Below are 11,058 nucleotides of genomic sequence, written 5' to 3' on the forward strand. Positions count from 1 at the left end.
AGCCTGTCCAGATCCCTTTGTAGTTCTGCCTGGTCTTCGATCGAATGAATTCTTCTCATCAACTTCACGTCATCTGCAAACAGTGACACCTCAGAGTTTATTCCTTCTGTCATGTCGTTCACAAATACCAGAAACAGCACTAGTCCTAGGAAAGAATAGAGAAATTCCAAGTGCTTTCGTGACTACTCACATTATCAAGGAACTATATATATATATATATATAGTTCCTTGATAATGTGAGTAGTCACGAAAGCGCTTGGAATTTCTCTGTTCTTTCAGAGTGGTTGTTTTGCATATTCTGAAATCACCTGTTTAATGTGATCTTATTGCATATATATATATATATATATATATATATATATATATATATATATATATATATATATATATATATATATATATATATATATATATATATATTATATATAGCAACGCTCGTCTTGCCGTATAAGGAAAGCGAAAATTTGTGAATGCAATAATTTCGCAAAAATCATTGTGAATTTAACGAAAAAAATATATTTCATTGTCTTTGTTTATTATTAAATTATTTTAAACCTAAGATACATTTAGCTGGATTAGGCTAAATTAAATTGCGCTAGTTATAATAATGTTAGGTAAGTTTCCTAGGGTTCTCTTGGTAAAAAATTATTAATTTCAAATTAATATAAATGAAAAAAATATCACACACACACACACACACACACACACACACACACACACACACACACACACACACACACACACACACACACACACACACACACACACACACAATATTCAATCTGGGGAACATAAGGTAGTCATTGCAGTGACTACCTTATGCAGGAGGCCAAGAGAGGAATATGATGAGAACAACAGAGCGATGGTGGACACACTGGCTGAGGTGGCACTAAGAGCTCAAACGTGCAGAGCAAAGTTACTGGTTATGGGTGATTTCAACCAAAGGGAGATCGATTGGGAAAACCTGGAGCCTCATGGGGGCCCCGAAAAATGGAAAGCCAAGGTGATGGATGTGGTACTGGAAAACCTCATGCATCAACACATCAGGGACACTACCAGAGAGAGAGGGAAGGATGAACCTGCAAGACTCAAGGAGATCATTAGGTAAGACACATATGCAACAGTTAGGTATCTTTATTTTGAAACGTTTCGCCTACACAGTAGGCTTCTTCAGTCGAGTACAGAAAAGTTGATAGAAGCAGAAGATACTTGGAGACGATGTAATCAGTCCATCACCCTTAAAGTTTTGAGGTGGTCAGTCCCTCAGTCTGGAGAAGAGCATTGTTCCGTTGTCTGAAACAATATGAAGTTGAAGTGACAGAATCGGGCCTTATATAGTGCCAGGAGGTGAGACGTAGGTTGATTTGGGAGGGCAGGTCCTTCTCAAACCCAGCCGTTCTCACTAGTAGAGGTTGTCGAAGTAGATGGTCTGTACCAAGATACCCTTGTGTTGCAGTGTCTGACAGAATGAACATTAAAATGGTATAAAATACCGACAGATTGTTAGGTAAGACACATATGCAACAGTTAGGTACAAGGGTATCTTGGTACAGACCATCTACTTCGACAACCTCTACTAGTGAGAACGGCTGGGTTTGAGAAGGACCTGCCCTCCCAAATCAACCTACGTCTCACCTCCTGGCACTATATAAGGCCCGATTCTGTCACTTCAACTTCATATTGTTTCAGACAACGGAACAATGCTCTTCTCCAGACTGAGGGACTGACCACCTCAAAACTTTAAGGGTGATGGACTGATTACATCGTCTCCAAGTATCTTCTGCTTCTATCAACTTTTCTGTACTCGACTGAAGAAGCCTACTGTGTAGGCGAAACGTTTCAAAATAAAGATACCTAACTGTTGCATATGTGTCTTACCTAACAATCTGTCGGTATTTTATACCATTTTAATGTTCATTCTGTCAGACACTGCAACACAAGGGTATCTTGGTACAGACCATCTACTTCGACAACCTCTACTAGTGAGAACGGCTGGGTTTGAGAAGGACCTGCCCTCCCAAATCAACCTACGTCTCACCTCCTGGCACTATATAAGGCCCGATTCTGTCACTTCAACTTCATATTGTTTCAGACAACGGAACAATGCTCTTCTCCAGACTGAGGGACTGACCACCTCAAAACTTTAAGGGTGATGGACTGATTACATCGTCTCCAAGTATCTTCTGCTTCTATCAACTTTTCTGTACTCGACTGAAGAAGCCTACTGTGTAGGCGAAACGTTTCAAAATAAAGATACCTAACTGTTGCATATGTGTCTTACCTAACAATCTGTCGGTATTTTATACCATTTTAATGTTCAAGGAGATCAGTCGAAGAGCCAGAAATGAATATGCACAGATAAGGAGGGAGGCCCAGCGACAGTACGAAAATGACAGCATCGAAAGTCAAGTCTGACCCGAAACTGCTGTTTAGCCACATTAGAAGAAAGACATCAGTCAAAGACCAGGTGATCAGGCTGAGGAAAGAAGGTGGGGAACTCACAAGAAACGATCAAGAGGTATGGCTTGATAAAGCTCCTGGAGAGCGAAACGTTGCCACAATAAATGTCACATTAGTTGCACTTGTGTCCTTTTACTTTACATAGATAAGTTTAGATTTAGAAAGGACATAGGAAAGTATTGGTTTGGAAATAGGGTAGTTGATGAGTGGAACAGTCTACCTAGTTGGGTGATTGAGGCTAGGACTTTGGATAGTTTTAAATTTAGGTTGGATAAGTACATGAGTGGGAGGGGTTGGATTTGAGTGGGACTTGCACATCAGAGCTTATTTCTTGGGTAGCATAGAAAATTAGGCTGGGCAAATGTTTTGTTAGTGGGATGAATTGTAAAGGACCTGCCTAGTATGGGCCAACAGGCCTGCTGCAGTGTTCCTCCTTTCTTATAAGAACATAAGAACATAAGAATGTAGGAACACTGCAGAAGGCCTACTGGCCCATACGAGGCAGGTCCTTATCAAAACGACAACTACCTAGAGCTACTCAAGAAACAACTCCAGCACCCCCCAACACCAATCAAACCCAGCCCCTCCCACTCATATATTTGTCCAGTCTCTTCTTAAAGCTACCCAAGGTCCTAGCCTCTATCACCCCACTGGGAAGACTGTTCCACGCATCTACAACTCTGTTAGAAAACCAGTACTTACCTATGTCCTTTCTAAATCTAAATTTATCCAACTTAAATCCATTATTCCTGGTTCTTACCTGGTTCGACACCCTCAGTACTTTATTAATGTCTCCCTTGTTTATGCCCGTCATCCACTTATACACTTCAATGATATCTCCCCTCATTCTACGCCTCTCCAGAGAGTGGAGATTTAAGGCTTTAAGTCTATCTTCATACGGGAGGTTCCTTACACAGTAAATCATTTTAGTCATTCTTCTCTGTATGTTCTCTAATGAGTCTATGTCCATCCTGTAGTAAGGGGACCAAAACTGAGCAGCATAATCTAAATGAGGCCTCACTAGTGATGTATAGAGCTGTAAAATAACTTTTGGACTTCTGTTACTTATACTTCTTGAGATAAATCCAAGTAATCTGTTGGCCTTGTTGCGCACACTGAGGCACTGCTGTCTTGGCTTTAGATTTCTGCTTACCATGACTCCCAAGTCTTTTTCACATTCTGTATGACCAAGCTCTACTTCACCTAGATTATAGCTTCGAGGGTTATTTTCATTACCAAGGGCAAGTACCTTACACTTATCCACATTAAACTTCATCTGCCATTTCTCAGACCAAGACATTAATTTGTTCAAATCGTCCTGGAGTTCATTGATATCCTCCTCAGAGTGAATTATACGGCCTATCTTTGTATCATCAGCAAACTTACTCATGTCACTAGTAATCCCTTCATCAAGGTCATTAATGTAAATTATGAACAAGAGAGGGCCTAAAACTGATCCTTGTGGAACGCCACTAGTGACTAATCCCCATTCAGATTTCACTCCATTAATGGTAACTCTCTGCTTTCTATTGGTAAGCCATGCCTCAATCCATGCTAGAACTTTACCTCCTATACCATGAGCTGCCACTTTTCTTAAGAGTCTCTTGTGAGGTACTCTGTCGAAGGCTTTACTAAAATCCAAATAAACAATATCATATTCCTTATTACTGTCAACTGCCTCAAATGTTCTATTGAAGTTTGTCAGGCAGGAACGACCTCTCGTGAATCCATGCTGAGATTCATTTATCAAGTTATGCTCTTCAAGGTGACTTCTGATAATGTCAGCTATAATTGATTCTAATAACTTGCCCACTATAGATGTCAGGCTTATTGGACGGTAATTTGAAGGAGTGGACTTATCCCCTGATTTGAATATAGGAACCACATTAGCCATCTTCCACAACTCTGGCACAACACTGGTAAGGATGGACGCATTGAATACACTCGTTAATGGCTGACTAAGCTCCATCTTGCATTCCTTAAGTACCCTTGAAAACAACTCATCGGGTCCCGGGGACTTATTTTGTTTCAGTTTGTCTATCTGTTTAATAACCATGTCCCTCGTGACAGTAATATTAGTTAACTTAAATTCATCAGGAACCAAATAATTGTTAATTACTGGAATCTCATTTACATCTTCCTGTGTAAAAACTGACAAAAAATAGTCATTAAATAAGGAACACATTTCCAGTTCATTATCCGTCAGCTGTCCATTCCCAGATTTCAGAGGTCCTACTTTTTCCTTCACCTTCGTCCTATACACTTGAAAGAACCCCTTTGGATTAGTCTTTGATTCATTAGCAACTCTAATTTCATAGTCACGTTTAGCCTTTCTAATCGCCTTTTTTACTTCTCTTTTAAGCTGAACATATTGGTCAGTAAGGTTAACCTCTCCTCTTCTGATGCGCCTATAAATTCCCCTTTTCTCCCCTAATAGATGCTTTAGCCTCCTGTTAACCCATTTGGGATCGTTATTATTAGACCTAATTTCTCTCTTGGGAATGTATATACTCTGGGCACTGTGTACATTATTAAGAAAACAATCATAAAAGCAGATCCCCTCATATTCATAAGTATGATTATCACCAATAAAATCATTAGCTAGATAACCCCAATCAAGATTAGACAGATGTTCCCTAAGTCCATTATAATCGGCAGAACGAAAATCAGGGATTTTTACTGTATTATCATTATTCTTGCATTCCCAATTAATGCTAAAGGTGATGGATTTGTGATCACTTGCGCCAAGCTCTTCAGTGATCTCCAGATTATTCACGAGTGTTTCCTTATTTGACAAGACTAGGTCTAGCAAATTATTACCCCTGGTAGGCTCAGTTACACTCTGTTTCAGAAAACAGTCCTGAACTGTTTCCATGAAGTCACTGGACTCTAGATTACCTGTCAAAGAATTCCAGTCAATTTGGCTAAAGTTAAAGTCCCCTACTATGACTACGTTACTGTGTCCAGAAGCCCTAACAATTTCGTCCCAAAGAAGTCTCCCTCTATCGTGATCCAAGCCTGGAGGTCGGTATATTACACCTAGAATTAGTTTTTCTTGACCCTCCACGACCTCTACCCAAACAGACTCTGTTACTGCTCCATCTATTTTTATACCTGTTTTTATGCAACAATTAATATTTTCTCGAACATACAATGCAACTCCTCCCCCCTTCCCATTACATCTATCCACACTGAACAACTTAAATCCCTGAATATTACACTCAGCAGTCATATCCCGACTCTTTAAATCATACCACGTTTCAGTTAATGCAATGATATCAAAGTTCCCAGCACATGCTACCAAACGTAGTTCATTAATTTTATTTCTTGCACTTCGACTGTTAGCATAAAATACCATCATATGTTTTTTCTTCTGCACATTTTTCCTATTCATCTTTGTTTTTACATAATTTCTGAAATTATCATTACCCAGAGTTACTCCATGACAGTTACCATTAAGATTCTTAATATCAGAGCATAAGTCAATATATCCATACTCATTATTAATCATTTCTAAACCCATACCTCTAACTAATCCTAGTTTAAAGTCCTAACAACCCCCTCAACTGAGTTAGCAAGAAAACCCACACCTGCCCTGGATAAGTGAACCCCATCCCTGGCATACATGTCATTTCGGCCATAGAAGTTGTCCCAGTTGTCAATGAATGGTACTGCATTATCCTTACAGTGTTTATCCAGCCAACAATTAATACCAATTGCTCTGGACAACCATTCATTACCAACACCTCTTCTTGGCAAAATGCCACATATAACAGGGCGCCCCCCCTTCTTCCTAATCATGTCTATAGCTGTCCTGAACTTTCTAACTAAATCCTCACTTCTACGCTTGCCTACATCATTGCCTCCAGCACTGAGGCAAATAATAGGATTGATCCCATTACCGTTCATGATGTTGTCAAGCCGGCTAACAATGTCCTCCATCCCAGCCCCAGGAAAGCATACCCTTTGTCTCCTACTCCTGTCCTTCAAGCAGAATGCCCTATCCATGTATCTAACCTGGCTATCCCCAACAACAACAATATTCTTACCTTCCTTGTTGTCGTTCGTCGTGACGATCCCAGTAGTAGACTCACATTCGTCGGGTAGCACCGAGAATGCGTTGGAGGTTTCCACGGGAGTTTCCACAGCAGTCTCTTTCTTCTTCATCGTTTCTGGCTTTCCATTCGTCTTCTTGATCGTCAACTTCGTCGTCCCCTGCTGTCCAACCACTGACCACGATCCCTTCTTGACCTGAGGACTCGAAACAGGAGGACTACTACGAATCCTCTTGTTTTCCTCGGTCAGTCGCCGTATCTCCATCTTCGCTGCCCTCATTTCCTCCTTAAGCTGCTGGTAAAGCTGCTCGATGGAGGGCATCTTGGTTCAGTCCACGGGAGCAAACAAGACACTTCTTCACAGAGCCAAGTATAGGTCAGCACTCAAAGTACAGGTCACCACTCAAGAGCACACAAACAGGTCTTCACAGAGCTAAGTACACGTCACCACTGAGCTAAGTACACGTCACCACTGAGCTAAGTACACGTTCTTATGCAAGAAGCTCAAGACGAGATTTAAGGAAGTATTCACAGTGGAGACAAGGAGGACTCTGGGAAGACAGCACAGAAGGGAACACCAACAGGGAATACACCAACAAGTGCTTGATGACATGCACTCAACCGAGGAGGAGGTGAAGAAGCTGCTAAGTGACCTTGATACCTCAAAGGTAATGGGACCGAACATCTCCCCGTGGGTCCTCAGGGAGGGAGCAGATGTACTGTGTGTGCCATTAACCACAATCTTCAACACATCCCTTGAAACTGGGCAACTACCTGAGGTATGGAAGACGGCAAATGTAGTTCCCATTTTTAAAAAAGGAGATAGAAAAGAGGCACTAAATTACAGACCAGTGTCACTGACGTGTATAGTATGCAAAGTCATGGAGAAGATTATCAGGAGGAGAGTGGCGGAGCACCTGGAACGGAACAAGATTATAAACGACAACCTTCTAGAGTTTATGACAAAGTTACAGAAGTAAGATACGAGAGAGAGGGGTGGGTTGATTGCATTTTCTTGGACCGCAAGAAGGCCTTCGGCACAGTTCCTCACAAGAGATTAGTGCAAAAAACTAGAGGATCAGGCGCGTATAACAGGAAGGGCAATGCAATGGATCAGAGAATACCTGACAAGGAGGCAACAACGATTCATGGTACGTGATGAGGTATCACAGTGGGCACCTGTGACGAGCGGGGTCCCACAGGGGTCGGCCGTAGGACTAGTGCTATTTTTGGTATATGTGAATGACATGATGAAAGGAATAGACTCAGAAGTGTCTTTATGTGCAGATGTGAAATTAATGAGGAGAATTAAATCAAATGCAGACCAGACAGGTCTACAAACAGACCTGGACAGGCTGGACGCGTGGTCCAGCAACTGGCTTCTTGAATTCAACCCTGCCAAATGCAAAGTCATGAAGATCGGAGAAGGGCAAAGAAGACCCATATTGCATACTCCAATATGGGTCTGGCATACACAGTGTACAGAGTCTTGAACGATTCCTTACTGAGGTATCGGAACGCTCTACTTAGGTTTGCCAAGCGCCCAAATGCTGTAGCAGTTATCTGGTTGATGTGCGCCTTAGGAGATATGCTCGGTATTATATTCGCCCCAAGATCCTTTTCCTTGAGTGAGGTTTGCGGTCTTTGGCCACCTAGCCTATACTCTGTCTGCAGTCTTCTTTGCCTTTACCCAATCTTCATGACTTTGCATTTGGAGGGGTTAAAATCTAGGATCCAGTTGCTGGACCACGCGTCCAGCCTGTCCAGATCTCTTTGTAGTTCTACCTGATCCTCATCCGATTTAATTCTCCTCATTAACTTCATGTCATCTGCAAACAGGGACACTTCATAGTCTATCCCTTCCATCATGTCATTCACATATACCAAAAACAGCACTGGTCCTCGGACTGATCCCTGTGGAAACCCACTCGTCATAGGTGCTCATTCTGACACCTCGTTGCTGCCGCCCTGTCAAGTATTCTCTGATCCATTGCAATGCCCTTCCTGTTGTGTGCGCCTGATCCTCTATCATTTTCACTAATCTCTTGTGAGGAAATGTGTCGAAGGCCTTCTTGCAGTCCAAGAAAATGAAGTCTACCCACACTTCTCTCTGTCTTACTTCCGTTACCTTGTCATAAAACTCCAGTAGGTTTGTGACACAGGATTTCCCTTCCCTGAAACCGTGCTGGTTGTTATTTATAAGCATGTTCCTTTCCAGGTGCTCCACCGCTCTCCTCCTGAAAATCTATATACGTCAGTGACATGGTCTGTAGTTTATTGCCTCGTGTCTGTTTCCTTTCTTAAAAGCTGGGACTATATTTGCCATCTTCCATAACTCAGGTAGTTGCCCAGTTTCAGTGGATGTGTTGAAGATTGTTGTTAGTGGCACACACAGCCTCTCTGCTCCCCAAGGATCCATGGAGAGATGTTGTCCGGTCCTACTGTCTGAGATTTGCAGCTCATGTAACAGCTTCGTCACCTCCTCGCTGGTTGTATTTCATCCAGCACTTGTTGGTGTACCCCCCTGTTTTGACTTCCTGGAGTGCTTCGTCTCCACTGTAAATACTTCTTTAAATCTCATGTTGAGCTCCTCACATACTTCTTGGCCATTTTTTATGAGCTCCTCACCATCCTTCCTCATCCTGATTACCTGGTTCTTGACTGTTTTTTTCCTCCTGATGTGACTACAACAGCTTCGGGTCAGACTTGACTTTCGATGCTATGTCATTTTCGTATTGCAGCTGGGCCTTTTTTCTTATCTGTGCATACTCGTTTCTGGCTCTTCGAATAATCTCTATTTCCTTGGTTCCTTTGTCTTCTGTACTTTTTTCCATTCTCTAGCACACTTAGTTTTGCCTCCCTACGTCTTTTGGTGAACCAAGGGCTCGTTCTGGTCTTCTCATTATTTCTATATCCCTTGGAAACAAACCTCTCCTCTCCCTCCTTGCATTTTGTTATCAGTAGTCCATTTCATATACTGATTTTCCTGCCAATTCTTTCCCACTAAGCCTCCTGTAGGAAGTTCATCATGCCTGTGTAGTCCCCCTTTTTGTAGTTTGGCTTTTACCATCCTACTCGTGTTACCCTCTCCACTTGTCACTCTAGTGTGCATTCAAAGCTCAGAACCATGTGATCACTAGCTCTGAGGAACCTTTCATATGTGATATCCTCGATGGCCGAGCTACTCAGGGTGAATATGAGGTCCAGTCTTGCTGGTTCATCCTCACCTCTCTCTCTGGTAGTGTTCCTAATGTGTTAATGCATGATATTTTCCAGTACCACTTCCATCATCTTGGTTCTCCATATTTCGGGACCCCCATGTGGCTCCAGGTTTCCCAATCAATCTCCTTGTGATTGAAATCACCCATATGAGCTCTTTTGGCCACCTCAGCTAGTGTGTTCACCATTGCTCTGTTGCTCTCTTCATATTCTTCTCTTGGCCTCCTGCACTTCTGTGGTGGGCTTTACATCACTGCAATGACTATGTTATGTCCCCTTACTATGTAGTCCCATTTCGTCTATTCCTTCCATTTACTGAAATCCTCATTGGGTTTTAATGAGCAGTGCAACTCCCCCGCCCCCTCTGCTCCCTCTATCTTTCCTCAGGAATTGATATCCGGGTGGGAAGACTGCATCTGTTATTATCCCTGCGAGTTTCGTTTCTGTGAGCGCTATGATGTCTGGGGACGTCTTCTTGATTATTTCATGCCACTTCTCATATTTATTTATTTATTCCATCTGCATTTGTAAACCAAACTTTCAACTTCTTTTCTAAAACTGTGGTCTGGGGAGAACTTTGGGGTTATGGGAGTGGGAGATCTGGCAGGAAGCTATGGGGGTTTAATGTGAAGGTGGAGTTTGTGATGAAGGGGTAGGGGCAGTGGATACATTGTGTGGATTTTGGGTTACGTTGTTTGGTTGCAATGAGGTTGTCGTGGTTGAGGTGCTTTTGTAGGTGGTTCTGAGGGAAGTTGTATTTGCTCTTCCTCCTGAATCTGGCTTCTCCTGCTCATCTCCGTATTTGCCTCTCTCTCCTTGCATCTTTGTACCCTCTCTTTCAGTTTCTGCCTTTCCTCTTGTGTTCTGTCATGGTCGAAGTACACCCTCCAGTATGTCGGTATGTCCCTTAGTTGTGCTTTCTCCTGTAGGATTCTGAAATCACGAAACAAGTGATTTTAAATCATTTACCAAACTGCGGCAGGCCAGGACTCGACCCTACGAACCTTATACCGTCTCCAGAGACAACACAATGTATGCATCGCCTTACCACTTGAGCCAGCGAGATACCACTCGAGATACCACTGCCACGAGTGTCCTCGGATCACGAGAAAAACATGTAGCTCAGCTGCATGCGTGATTCTTGTATGATCGCTGTCTCAAGTGGTAAGGCGATGCGTACATTGTGCTGTCTCTGGAGGCGGTATAGGGTTCGTAGGGTCGAGTCCTGGCCTGCCGCAGTTTGGTGTATATATATATATATATATATATATATATATATATATATATATATATATATATATATATATATATATATATATATATA

Source organism: Cherax quadricarinatus, chromosome 22 (genome assembly GCF_038502225.1).
Source record: "Cherax quadricarinatus isolate ZL_2023a chromosome 22, ASM3850222v1, whole genome shotgun sequence".
NCBI lineage: Eukaryota > Metazoa > Arthropoda > Malacostraca > Decapoda > Parastacidae > Cherax > Cherax quadricarinatus.